Below are 14551 nucleotides of genomic sequence, written 5' to 3'. Positions count from 1 at the left end.
CACTTCAGCGCTACAAAACCTTCAAAAATGGACCCAGAAGGCCCAGAAACAGCAGGAATAAAAGGTTTTGATTATTTTAAATGAAAACAATCGGTTCCTTTCGCTGCAAACTACACACCAACTGTGGGCACAGTTAGATGCACAGATCCTGGCAGTACGTGTGGGTGGGAGCTCACCCCAACCCGGCTTCTTTCAGGCTTGGTCGGCTCCCCCTGTACCCCAAGTCCTCAGGGGCTGCCCACACCCCAGGCCTGAAGGGCGACCCACTGACACCCTCAAGGACAGAAGCCTGGTGCTCACCCCCAGGAGAAAGACCAGGAGCCCGGATGCCGCGGGCGGGCACTCCAGCACACACCAGTTGTGTTTGCGCCCCGCACCTCTCCCCTCCACGAAGTCCCCAGCAAAGGCCCACAGGCTCGCTGCTCGAGCACAGGAAGACTTTTTACAGTTGCTCTTTCAGCTCCTGCGGCCTGGCCACCTCCACAGGGGACAGAGTCGGGTCAGCCCCGTGTTCGAGACAGCCCAGGCGAGGCTTGGGTAAGATGAAGATCGGAGGGAAACCCATACTCCGGGCCGCTCTGACCACCCAGCTGGGCTCTGTGCCCCAAGGATTGGCTGAAAAGAGCAACAGCAGAGCAATGCCGAGCACCTTTCTTCGGACCAAAACGGCCCACAGAGACGCTGAAAAAGCCACTCAAGGGCAACGTTTAAAAACTGGGCCCCATTTTAGACACAGAGATGAGTTAGAAAAAAAGTTTCAAGCATTTTCTTTTCTTAAATCGAGAGAAAGAATACAGCTTGCTCTTTAGAGTAAGCACTTTCTAAGCCTTTAAAGGTGCTATTCCCCCGTAAAGAGGAAGGGTACAAAAAGGGGCCTGAGTTCTAATTTCACCACTGCCTGACACGAACAAACCACACGCGGGGAGTCAGCACAGAGCAGCACCGTGTGAGTCCGCGTCCGCGGGTGGAACTGCAGTCCCTGGGTTTTCCATCTGGCTCACAGGGAATAAAGAAACGAGGGGACCCTAAGGCACAAGCTCACTCGTAAGTTTCGTAAGTTCGGTAAATTAGGGGACAAGCAGACAGCACCTTCCAGGCGGTGAGCTCCCGCACCAGGAAGAGGCAGGCTCTGCAATTCCTGTTAGAAATTCAAACCTGGCAGGAGGCAGTTTCCAGCGATCTTGGCTCGAAATGCAAATCCAAAGACCCAACGGCCAGATCACCAGAATCAGAGCCTGGGCTGAGGGCAGGGAGGGCAGGAGGGATACTGTCCACCCTTCCTGATAACCCGAGGTCGCTGTCACCGCGTTGGCCAGGGGCCCGGCTCCAGGGACCAGCTGCTCGCGAATGAGCCGAATGAGCCGAAGGCCCGGGTGTTGGGCTCCCAGGTCCCCAGGGCTTCCGAGCGGCTCCTCCCGCGGCCGGCGCGGTTGGCGGTGTCAGAGGACCCGCCCCCGTCCCGGCGCGCGGACACCCGCGAGGGCCCCTCCGGCGGCGCCTCTGCCGCCCCCCACCCGCCCCAAGCCTGGGTCGCGGTTGCGGCGCCCGGGCCAGGCGTGCAGGTCCTCGCCCGGGGCCGCCCTCCACGCCCGGGCTGCGACACCCACACTGCCCCGGCGGGAGGCGGCAGGTGCGGCGGGCGCGACCCCGGCTCACCTGCGCCGGCCCGGGCCGCAGGCGCTTCCTGCTCGCCACTTCCTGGAGCCCAGGCCCCGCCGCCCTTCGCGCTCGGCCGGGGGCGCCGCTCTCCCGCCACGCGCCCGCGCCCCGCCCCGTTATCTCCTCGACCGAGCCCGCGCCCGCCCAGCCCGGCACTCCCGGAGGAGCCGAGTGAAGCGACGAACTTCCCGGGCAGAGGACGAGGCGGCTGGAAAGGCGCGGGTGCAGCGGGCGGCGTGCTCTCGCCCCAGGCTCCCTCTCCGCAGGGCCGGAGAGGCCTCTGCTTCCCGGGCCCGCGCGGTCCGAAGGAAGGCGGTGCCTGCTTTGCCCAGCGCCCTCGAACCCAGCGCCGCGCGGCTCAGCCACCGGAAGCCCCGGCCCTGAGCCTCCCCGTCTCCTTCCCATTCATCCGGCCGAGCCCTAAGCAGCCCGCTGTGGCTCCGGCGGCGCACCTCTCCAGCGTCTCCCCGCCCTGTCAGTGTCAGGGGCTCTGCTCAGCTCGCTGTCCCTAAGATTGTGCAACAGACCCCTCCCTTGCAAGCGCTCCCTCGTGAAAGCCACCTTTTCAGCTGCTTCAAGTGGCCCTTCCAGAGCAGAAAGGACCTTGTCGACCGGAAAACAACCTTCATCGCGGATGTGGCAGGACACACCTGCGGTCCCAGCACTCTGGGTGGCTGAGGCAGGAGGGGCACAAGTTTAAGTCCAGCCAGGCCCACTTAGGGAGACCCTACCTCAAAATAAAAAAAGATTTTTAAAAGACTGGGGATTTAGTTCAGTGTGAAGGCCCTGGCTTCAATCCCCAGCACCATCAAAACCAGACAAAACAATGAGACCCAACTCCTGAAGAGCTCGGGAGCCACTGGGGGCCTGAGCCACTTCGGCAAAGACAGGCTTCATGCCCAAAGTCTCAGGGCCACTCTCCAGTTCCCATGGACTTTTTGTCCTTCGCTGTTTCCACCTTGGCCTTCCTGACCCCCACGGTGGTGAGCCCAGGCTTTGGTGACCCAGCTGACACTGCGTTGCTGGCTCAGTAACCTTCCTGCACTCAGCGACTCACTGGGTCCTCACTGCTCTGAGATCTCCTGGCCCTTTAGCTGCTGGGAGGGATCTCGCTCCATCTGGGGTCAGGAGGTTCTCATGCTCGGCAGGGGCAGGGGTGGACAGGACGCACTGTGACACAGGGCAGTCTCCCGAGCTTTTTCACGTTTTCCCACTGATAAAAATGACTATGTTTGCATGGCACCCTGGGGAGGGCCAGGGCTGGGATGACAGGCTTGTGCCAGCCTTCCCGGCCTGAGGCTCTTGCACATTTACACACTAGTGGCGCCCAGGCTGCTTCCTGCGGTCAGGTATGTGGGTCTCCAGGTATTTTCTGATTTCTTCTTTGTGTTTTTTTGTTGTTTTTTTTTTTTGGTACTGGGGATTGAACTTGGGACCTTGTGTTTTCGAGGCAGGCAGTGGAACCACTGAACTAAATCCCCAGCCCCTGATTTCTTCTTCGACCCACTGGTTGTTCAGGAGTGTGTGTTTAAGCCCCACATCTCCGCCTGTGACTGACTTCTATTTCCATGTACTGTGGCCAGAAAAGATACGCTGATAAGATTCCAGTCTTCTCAGATGCGTCTGGCCGTGCTTTGGGGCCTGACAGACGTCTATCGTGTCTGGAGAAAAAAGAATAAATACCCTTGCTGCAGGTGGAGTGTCCCTCAGGAGTCGTGAGGTCCCGTCCACGTCCTTTGGGTCACTCTAGTGCTATCAGTCTGGGTGACCCAGCCACTGTTGAAAGTCCAGCTATTATTATTATTTTTTTTCCCAGTACTGAGGATCGAACTCAGGAAGTCTGGCTATTAATACGCTGCTGTATACTTCGCCCTTAAAAACTGCTGTTAATATTTGCTTTCCATATTTTGGAGCACTGATTGATGTTGGACACATACATATTTACACTTGTTACAGCCTCTTCATGAATTCACTGCTTTTCATTTTCTCATGATAAGAGTTTTTGACATAAAATGTTTCAGTGAACAAAGAAAGATGAATAAGGAAGTTGAATTTAAAAAGACAAGTGAAGTCTTGTGACAGTTTCTGACTTAAAGACTATGTTTTTTTCTGATATAAGTATAGCCACTCCTGTTCTCTTTTGGTTGCCACTGCATGAGGTGTTTTTTTTTCTGTGTCTTCACTTTCAGTCTGTGAGTCTCCTGAAGACAGCAAATAGTTTAGTCTTGTTCTGTTTTAAAAATCTATTCAACCACTTATGTCTTTGTTTTTTTCTGGTACTGATGATTGAACAGAGGATCTTCTCACAGATCTATACCCTCTGCCCATTTTTATTTTTATTTTGAGGCAGATTCTCACTAAGTCACTGAGTTGCCCAGGGTGGGTTTGAACTTGAGATCCTCCTGTCTCAGCCTCCCAGAATGTTGAAATTACAGGCATGTGCCACTATGGCTCACTGACATCTTTCCACTGGAGAATTTAATTCATTTATAGTTAAAGTAATTACTGATATATAAGGACTTAGTACTGTTCTGATGTGATAATTCTTTTTAGGAGAGATATACATCTTATAACTGTGTATTTTAAGCTAATAAAAATATAACTTTTACAGCATACAAAAACTCTACACTTTTAACTATTTCCTCACCCACATTTTGTAATGAATGTCCCATTACGTCTTTTATACACTGTATATCCATTAAAAGATTGTTGCAGCTCACTATCTTTTAATACTTTTAGCTTCTGCACTAGGTGAAATTGCTTACCTACCAGCTTTACAGTATTAGAGCATTTTGAATTTGATAGTATTCTTACTTTTACAGAGACCTACACCTTCCATGCTCTCGCGTTGTTATCATCTTTTTATTTTAACTTGAAGGGCTCCTCTTATTGTTGCTTATAAGCTAAGTCTAGGGGTGAAGGAGCCCCAGTTTTTGTCTAAGAAAATCTTTATTTGTCCTTCATCTCTGTAGGGCATCCTCACTGAGTGTAACAGCCTCGATCTGAAAGCTTTCCCTTCAGCACCTCAACCTTCTACTCCTTCCAGGCCTCAGGCTTTCTGCTGAGAGTCCAATGTGGCTTCCCTGAAGGTCACAATCGCTCTTCTCTTGCTATTTTAAAAGCTTCTCTTTCGTCTTTGACTTCTGAGAGTTTGGTTAGAATGTGTCTTGGGGAAGATTTCTTCAGATTCGTCCATTCTGGGTTCTGTGGGACTTGCATCTGGATGTACATTTCTACGTCTCGATTTGGGAAGTTCCCTGCCATGAAAACTTCCCCTGTGTCTTTCTTTGCTTCTCCCGGGCTCCTGCAGTGCTCATTTTGGCCGGCAGATGATGTCCTGTAAGCGGGGGCGGGGAGCAGGCTGCTCCCCAGAGGCCGGGTAGAGCTGACTGACAGCCGGCCCTGCTGACAGGGAGCTGCGGCCTCCCGGGGACAACTCTGGCCACCAGCTTTAGCACGCACAGGCCTGGTCCCTCAGTAGCCCAGAGGGGCGACTGTCCCTGCCCCTGCCACACCCCAGCCGCAGGACCCCGGACCCTCCCTTGCTGATTCAGTATGAAAGCCTCCGGCACCAGCACCCTCCACTTTAACCAGGTGGAGCAGTGCCCACGGCTCACCCTAAGCACAGTGAATCTGTTGGCCCCACTGAGTTAGGGATAGTGCAGGGGACAGAAAAGAGCTAGGTCTCATATCAAAACAAGGCGTCCACTAGAGAGGCCTAAAACTGGACGTACAAACGCAGTCTACCCGTATTATGTAGAAAAATCCAGGGAATGTCCAGCAGATGAGAATGAAAGGGTAGAAGATGGCTGGAGAGTGAGAAGGGAGCTGAAGGGATGAGCCAGCCCCAGATGCTCATGGCTCTATGTGCCTTTTAGAACCATCTGACCTGAAAACTATTTTGAAATGAAAAGAAATGTTAACGTATAAAAGGAAAGAAGGCTGTGCCTAACCTAGGTGACGGCTTTTTGGTGACGGATTCTTAGACACTGTGGGCCAGGTATGGTGGCACATGCCTGTAATCCCAGTACGCTGCAGGCTGAGACAGGAGAATTGCAAGTTGAAGGCCAGCCTGGGCTGCATGGATGACTACACACTGAGATCCTGTGTCAAAGAACTAAAAACAAAAAAAATTTTTTTTGGTACCGGAAATCGAACTCAGGACCTTGCACTTCTGAGGCAGGTGGCAGAACCACTGAGCTAAATCACCGGCACAACAAAAAAAATGTTCTTGAGAGAGAGAGAGAGAGAGAGAGAGATAGGGTTTTGCAAATGCCCATTTTATTAACTATGTGTACAAAATAGGCTGGGCACATTTCCTTGTTTCTAAGGCGCCTTGGCGATGCTTTCTAGCAGAACGTCTTTCTTGTTTTTCTTCTGCTTCTCCGGTAAGGGAAGTGCTCACCGAAAGAGCTCTCAAGTGACTTTGGGGAGTAACCGGATCCTGACTTTAGCGGGGTGTGGGGGTCGGCCCCAGTCACAGCCGAGGAGGACACCCCTTCAGTGCGGTGGGGGCAGTGGTGGCTACCCCTCAGTGGCGAGCTCCGCCCAGGCCTGACTTTTTACCTGCCTGCTGTAAATTCCTCTGTGTCCTAGGCCTGCGGGTCCTGGGGGCCCAGTCCATGGAAACAAAATGACCCCTCGCCTGCCCTGGGTCACTCACTGAAATCCTTCTGTGCTCCTCCGGGCCCGTATCTGATCGCTTAGGGAGAGGACGCTTGCATCTCACACAAGTGCTGAGAGCCCCGGACCCTCTGCCCCAAACTTCCGGTCTGGCCAGGGCTTCCGGTCCGGCCAGGGCTGCCCACCTTTCCCAGCTGTCTTGAGTGTGGAGAAGGACGGCCCTGGATGGTGAGGCTCTGAGCCCTCTACTCGCCGGGGGGTGGGGTGGGGGTGGTGGCCAGTGACACCTGTCCCCAGCCCACACTCAGGACTCACTGTGCACACCGAAGGCTGAGCCTGGCGCGTCTGGGCACCAACCCCTCTGCCACACTTATTGCTTTAATGCCTGTGGTTGAGACCATTTGTTTTTAACCCTTGTCACTGAAATCCTTTCCAAAAACAGGCTGGTGTCCAGGAGTGGTGGCACACACCTACAGCCTCAGCCCTCTGGGAGGCTGAGGCAGAAGGATCACAAGTTCGATCTCAGCCTGCACAAGTCAGTGAGAGCCTGTCTCAAAAAAATTAAAAGGGCTGAGTGTAGTTCAGTGCAAAGGTCCTGGGTTCACTCTCCAGTACCACAAGAATTAATAAATAAAAATAAAAAGACTTATACGACTCAGTAATATATACAACTTGAATATATTTTCTTTAATATCACTCAAGATCATCTTTTTTTGTTTTGTTTTTTGAGTCAGGGTCTCACTACCATGTTTCCCTGGAAATAAGACCTAGCTGGAAAATAATCAGCCTTGAAAACTGGAGATCGAAGATGCCCCAGGCAGCCAGTCTTTGCCGTACCTGCCGTTGCCTTTCTCTAGCCCGGTGGCTGCTCCGTAGGCTCCCTCCCCATGGCAGAGGAAGGGACACCCCAAGAACACCCTGGAGCACCCTATAAACTGAGGCGCGTCAACACCGAACCAGGCCTGACGCCAGCATCTTCGCTCAGCCACCAGATAGGCGACAGAATCGTCACAGCTTGGAGCCTCTGCAGTGCCAACATGGGCACACCCACCTGTGTCGCCGGGGACATGCCTTACTGCTTTGTGCTCGGTTCTCCTCGGAAGTAGGGTCACCGTGCGCTTTGATCTGCAGCACAGTCCCTGTCTGCAGAGGAGGCTGGTGGGGCCCCGTCCCCAGGGACTTACAATCAAGTTGACACAAAACTACAGTGAGCTGGGCTGGGGATTTAGCTCAGTGGTTTCACCCCCTGCTGCACAAGCACAGGGACTCGAGTTCGATCCCCGGTACAAAAAAAAAAAAAAAATCTATGGTAAGCTTCAAGTCCCATAACTTGAAAGTCCCCAGATCCTTAAAGTGTTACAAAACTTCTAGTTTTAACTTTAAAAAACCCCAAAACTCAAATTTTAAAGCTTTTAGATTTAAAAAGTTTGCACTTTTGGATATGTAATTTTATGAATCAACATTTTGCACATATTAAGGAAACTAGGTCATCAAAGGAATACACTGCTGAATCACAATCTAAATGAAATAATCTTGTCTTATTGAATAAGTACATATGTTTTACATTTCTTCTGTTCTGTGGGAAAGCTCTTTCAGGGTCTCTGAACTCAAAAGCTGTGCCCTGGTCATAAACAGCACCCGCTGCTCCTATATTACTCGGATGTGGGTGCCCGAGGCCTAGCCTGGCCCACAGAAGATTTCCGTTGGCTTCTCATCCTGGCACAGGACGGCGGTCCTCTGATGGCACAGAGCTTGTGCTGGGAAACCTAAAACTGCAGCCCAGTTTAAAGCCTTCCTGGCTCAGCTCTGTGTGCAGGGAGAGAGAAATGACTCATGTGCCCTCCTGACAGCTTTGGCCCATGGTGTTTAGAGGCTTGTCCTGGCCACTCAGTGTCATCAGAGTCGGGGCTGGGGAGAGAGAGAAAGGGGCTCAGCCCAGTCTGAGCCGGAGCCTCGGGAGGAGAGCAAGGCACGAATGGATGACTGCCATGAGGAGGCCCTCAAAGCGTTGTCTTAGAAATGATGTGGAGGGCCAGGGACTTAGCTCAGTGGTTCCAGGGCCTGCCTTGCAAGCGCAAGGTCCCGAGTTCAATCCCTGGTCCCCCCCCCCCCCGAAAAAAAAGAGTCCTTTGAAGAAATGACGTGGAGTACAATTTCCGTAAGTAACACATCCTACCTGCGTCAAACATTTTCATCCATTCTTTCATTCAACAGCAAGGCAAAATAATTTGGATATAGTCTTTTTTGTTGTTGTTGTTACTGGGGATTGAACTCAGGTCCTTGTGCTTGCAAGGCAGGCGGCGGAACCACTGAGCTAAATCCCTGGCTGGATATATTCTTAAAAGTGAAATATTATTTGGTTTTTAAAACACTTGTGGTGAGCATTGTTTCCCCGGTGTGAGAAACCGAAAGTGGAAATAAGGACTGGAATGTATAATAGACACTGGGAAATGGGAAGAAAATGTTCAAATGGGAAGGGGAACAGGGAGGGCCAAGGGGGAAAGGAAGGAAGGGATAGGAAAAAATGTAAAAATAGAAGGAAAAAATGGAAACAAAGCTTTTGTACACAGGGAGAGGAGATGGCTTGATGACGAGAAATGGGAAAAAAAGAAGAGGTGGGATGTCTCCTGTACAGGTGCAAATTCCCTATAGGGAGTGTTATCATTATGTATATCTAAAATGTACCAATAAAGGTTTTGCTAAACAAACAAACAAAACAAAACACTTGGGGTACATGTTTACATGTGCCAAATAAAGTATATGATAATGTTAAATTAAAGGTAGACATTATTTTTTGAATTTCGTAAAAATGTACATTCATCAAAAACCCTGGAAGGATTCACACCAGGACGCCAGTGCTCAGTGGCCACTCTGGGGGGGGCGATCCTGGGTCGTGTTTGCTTTCTTGTGTACTTTACTGTGTGTCCCACTTTTCTAAGGACATTCGGTGGTTTTCAGTTATGTGGGCATCTGCTCTGTGCCAGGCTTGGCGCTATCTGTGGGTGTAGCCCTGGGTGGCTTCCAGAGGGAGGCTGACGGCGAGCACCCCGCCAGGACTCCAGAGAGGGGATGGGAACGAGCAGAGGATGGAAAGCAGCAGCTGGTGGCAGCCACACAAGCATCCCCTGAATGCTTCTGCCTGGATAAGCTGTGAAAGGTGTTCGACAGGCAGAGAAACATGGGAGTTGCATCTCAGAAAAAGGGAGCAATATATGCAGCTCTATGAGGTGAGCTGTAGAAAAACCATACAGATAATTAACAACAGTGAACTGCAGATGAAGCATGTGCACCCAGATAATCCAGGAAACACAGACTAAAGGCCCTGCGAGAGGCTGCTCTGCCGATCCAGTGAGCATATGAGAAAAACAACCTCCCTCCCCCCCAGCTCGGCAGCAGGGGTCGCACACTCGGTGCCAGTGTGGGTGGCTGGGCAGCCACTGGAGGTAGGAAGCGAGGCAGTGCCATCTATCCTGAGTCTCAATGTTCCTCCTCGTGGCTCGGAACGCTCAGTTCTCTAGGCCGAGTCCTGCCGAGGTGCATCTGAGATGTGGACTCAGGTCGGTGCACTCAGATGCTCTCAGTGCGTTCATTCATTCATTCATTCACTCGCTCACTCAGTCATTCCTCTATACAGTTCGGGCAGTGCAGTTCACGGGTGTCCACCACGTTACTCGGCTATGATACTGGCATATGTGTTCATTTATGTGTATCAAATGTCATGTCAGCCTTTGAAACCTGAGCTAAATATACACATTCCATTTCCATGGAAACACATTACGTTTCCATAGAAACTTCTAGAGCATTTTTATCCTTCTTATCTCATCGGATCCTCTGACCTTCCTATAAGTTGGGCAGGGTGCACCTCATGCTGGGACACCAGGGCACCAGTGCACCTGTTGCTCCGCTGGTCTTCTCCTTCCCTGCCCTTTCTCCAAAAGCCCAAGTCGCCCCTAGCCCTGGAGGGATGGCCCCGAGCCCCCCGATCTCCCACCACCACTCCCATGCTGGTTGGGATCCTCTGTATGCAGCATGGAAGGCAGAGCCGATCCTGAATGTCCACAACAGGGAAGAGTGACAGACATTTGATGTATTTGCTGCCCTTGAACTGATCATGTAGCCCGAGCTGGCTCCTGCCTCAGCCTCCCGTCTGCTGGGATCACAGGCATGCACGATCATGCCTGGCAACATCGAACGTTTACTTTGATAAACATGTTGATTGGATGCAGAGGACTGCAATGTTGATGATGCCCAAAGGCTGTGAAGAGCTAACCCCACCATGGGCTTGTTTATAGGAGTGACTCTGGCCAAAGCTTACGTGTCGAGGTCAGAGTAACGCGCACCCAAATTCTGTTCCCACAATCAAACCTTCTGACTAGAAGGACAATTTTCTAATTACAACCATATATTTTGTGTATTCTGTTCCTAACTAAAAAATGCTTTGTCTTGTCCTTTATGAGCCTTGTTTATATTCATTTCCATAGAAACAGCACGAGGCTTGCCTTTACCCCAATTGATTGCCAATAAAAGTCAGTGCCTGGGACTGGCCAGGGCCTTTGTCGGTTGCACTGGCATTGGTCTTCCTGGCGCCCTGCTTTCTCTTTCTTAGTTCTGTCTTTTAATATATTTATTTCTCAGGCCTGTGTCATATACTGGACAAGATACTAAAACCTAACTACAAGCATCTCCGACAGTTGAGCATTTACTACATCCGGGTCCTACATCCTTGTGTTGCTGCACAACATGAAATTCAAGTGTGCCCAACTTTCTGGCATTTCCTGTCTTCGCCCTGGCTGACTTCCACTAAACTACTTGCCTCAGTGGTTGTGGCTTAACCGAATAATCCCACTTCCAGGGATGAAAATAATTCATATTTTTCTTTTGACATCTATGCTTCCATATCCTTCTGTTAGGGCCAGGGGTCCAGCTCAGTGGTGCAGCACTTGGCCACCATGTGAAAGGCCCTGGACTCAATCCCCTCACTGAAAATCAAAAATCTTTCCATTAAACTGCATGCCTTAGGGAGGTGTGTGTACCTGGTTATTTCTTCCTTGTTGGCTGCCAATTTTACTGGTGGTATAATCCCCAAACTGCTAACATAACCGACTTGCACTTATGAATCCACCTGTCCATACATGAATATGGCCATAATGTGTAATCTGTTCACCACAGACTAATTTACTATTGTCACAATGACCTGGCTGAATTGCTTTTGGGCTTGTGAAATGCTGCATGGAAGAAAGACAGCTGAATATGATTAAGAGAAACTGGAGCTAAAACTCCCCCAGAGACCTGCGGATAGAGGACCGAAGACTCTTAACCTACTAAGATAACAACAGTATAATTAAGGGTGATAGGCTGACATTCACTAAGCGCTTTACTGTGTACTAGGCAGTACATATCTTATTTAGATCTCATAGCAGCCCTGAAAGGGCAGTTATACCATTATCCATATTTTACAGATTAATAAACTGATTTTAGAAAGAGAAAGTGTCATCAGGACTCCAACTCTGGGTCTGACTCAAAATGACAAAATGACAATGTTGATACTACAAAAACGCTATAAAATTTTTTTTTTCAGTTCTACACATGGATAGAAAAATGTCTATGTAATTTTACTTATTAGCTATATGTTATGCTTATAGCTGTATAAATTGTTAAATTTACCAGAGCACAATGATCTTAAACAAACTCACGCTTCCATAGTTAAGAGGGATCTGAATTTATTTTATTGCTTTTTATTGGAGGAGTTGCCACAACTTAAACAAACTTGAACAAACAGAAAACCTGTTTTGGCTTTTTTCTGACACTCCTCAGTTCTTCAGGCCTTTTCTCCAGTTGTCCTGGAGAGCCTGGAGGGGACACACAGGCAAGGACTTGGTCGGGTGCCATGGCAACCACCAGGCTCACAGAGCCTCTCTCCCTTCCTTCACTTGCTACCCATTCCCTTGGAGGGGGCCAAGTAGAAAGAAATGATTTCTTACTGGGAAAGGGGTCAGAACCATGAGCACACTCTCTGTCTACCCTACTCTGGAAGGTCTATCAGGTGGATTCTCCTCCCTGCTGGGGATGATGGGAAGGGCCCACTGGGGGATTATGGGAAGGGCCAATGGGATGGTGGGACTGGCTTGCTGGAGGATGATAGGGTGGGCCCATGGAATGATGGGAAGGACCCATGGGATGATGGGATTGGCTTGCTGGGGCATGATTAGAGTCCCAGGGTAAAGCTTCTATGATCGCCAAGCACTTCCAGATTAGGGGGTGGTGCCAGAGGTGCTGGGGAGGCTCTGCCAGACCTTCCCCCAGCTCTGCAGGTGCCACGGGTTGCCTGAAAGGGATTGGGGGTCTAGTCCAGTTGCTGCTGCAGGTGTCGGAGGCTAGGCCTGTGGTTTACTTTACCTTGCCTTTTTTATTTGGATAATTGCTAAACCAGCAGTGTGGTGAAACTGCTGTAGGTGAAAAGACTGAGGGTCTGGGTCCCTGGCTGATTTGTATGGGACCTAAATCAAATAGTAAGGCTTAGGATTCAGTGGCACCATGGCTAGGTGCTAGCTTCTCTTACAGTGGTACCATGGCTAGGTGCTAGCTTCTCTTACAGTATTTCCCAGACAGCGTTTACCTAACAACAGCTTGGTTAAGCCATTTTCTGGAGTTCTCAGTGGAAGACTGATTGAGCCAGGGGTTCTTGGCTTGATAGATGGTTTTAGGTCACCCCCAGAAAGCCATAGTTACTGCTTTAAATCAGAGGTCTGGAGTTTGCAGCAATAACTCTTGAATTAGGCAGCTCGGTTTCAATTGAGCCCACTGCCGGGTCTTGGCAGTGACCTTATCTCTCTCACTCCCTTTCCTTAGCTGTACAATGGGGATTTTATAAGATGGCAAGGATTTAATAAGACAACACATAGAAAATGCTTAACACCGTGCCTGCAGAGGGTCAGAACTTGGCAAACATTAGTTCCTGTCAATGTTAGAGCCAACTGGAAAGTGGAATTTCTGACATTTATTTTTATATGCCAAAAGCTAACATTTATTTGCATATACTTGATTATATTACCATTCCAGATTTCTAACATTTAAAACACTTTTGACATTTTATTATAAAAAGAAGACTGCTCAATTGTAGTGAGTATGGAAACTGCCAACAAGTAGAAAGAAGAAAATGATGATCATCTGTCAGCTCCAATGCCTCACTTTTTCCCACATGGGAAGCCATTAAATTTGGGTGTTTATAATGTTTTTATATTTGCAATTAAAAATGATATCACCTTAGGGTCTTGGGTGTCAATTTGCTTGTAATGTCTATTCTGTAAGTGATACATTTGGGCCTGATGATTTGGGTCAGATTGCGAGGTTTTACATGGTATTGTTTTTGAGAGAAAACTCCGCAAGGAAGGTATGCAGTGGAGGGTCTGCGGTGGATTTTGGCACCTGTGGTGTTGCTCGTGAGACTAAAGGCCTATGTGTATTTAGCCACCACCACAATGACAAATGCAACAGGGGGGTTTGAAGGGAGCTTTATGTAGCTGATAGGCGATTTCTTTGTGGATAGCAAATAACAATAGGTTGACAAAATATCATCTTTGATCACCACAGCAGCCCTTTGGAGATTTGAAGAGCTTATTCTCCTTCATTTACAGAATAGAAAACTGAGGCTCAGAGGGCAGGAGATTTGCTTGAGGTCACCAAAGTCCAAAAGCCATGGGAACCCAGAATTAGAGCATGGGCCTCGTGGCTCTCCTTAGGTAACAGTTTCACCAAACAGTGTTCTCTAGGACCTATTTTCTCTCCATTTGGATCAGTGTTTTGGAACGTTTAAATTCATAGGATAAAATGATCAGGTTATCATTATTTAAGGTGTTACATTTCAAAAGCAACAGGAAGAACCATACGATATTTTCAGATGAAACACAGTAATTTGTATAATTTGAAAAAACACACGCTTGGCTGGACATACAACAGCCAGAGCATGAATCCGAACAGAGCTCAGACACAGAAACAGACCAGGACACTTGCCCGTGTCCACAGAACTAGCCCTGGGGACCGGCCTGCCTTAAGTCAGGCTTTTAGGAAGCTGGACAGTAACCCAGTAACCACCAAAATGGCCAGGACTTGACCAATAACTGGCAATTTTCCTCCTCTCTATCCCCATTTCCAACTCAGCACAAACCAGAGAGAGAAACAGGCACTCCTCTTGGGCATGGGGTGCCCTTCTCTAGGTGGAGGGCTTGCAGCTCCCCCACACAGGGCACAGCTTCTGAAGCCTCCCCTTCCA

General features: G+C 49.6%; 1 protein-coding gene across 3 annotated transcripts in view; it reads right to left on the bottom strand.

Moving 5' to 3' along the window:
- Positions 1-14551, bottom strand: part of Slc37a1 (solute carrier family 37 member 1) — a 54755-nt gene that overhangs the window by 37195 nt on the left and 3009 nt on the right. The window contains exon 1 of one of the 3 annotated variants that reach the window (XM_087211469.1): positions 1657-1754. The exons of 1 other annotated variant lie outside the window; for it this stretch is intronic. The gene's annotated coding sequence lies outside the window, so the exon portion shown is untranslated. Of the gene's footprint in view, positions 1-1155; positions 1352-1656; positions 1755-14551 lie in introns of those variants that run through there. One more of the 3 variants, XM_021256333.2, reaches the window with a different exon arrangement.

This window comes from Heterocephalus glaber, unplaced genomic scaffold, assembly GCF_053883595.1.
Source record: "Heterocephalus glaber isolate CG9 unplaced genomic scaffold, H.glaber_assembly_v1.0 deba00000122, whole genome shotgun sequence".
NCBI classification, from domain to species: Eukaryota; Metazoa; Chordata; class Mammalia; order Rodentia; family Bathyergidae; genus Heterocephalus; species Heterocephalus glaber.
Note: the sequence above shows the minus strand (reverse complement) of the source record. Positions and strands in the feature narration are given on the sequence as shown.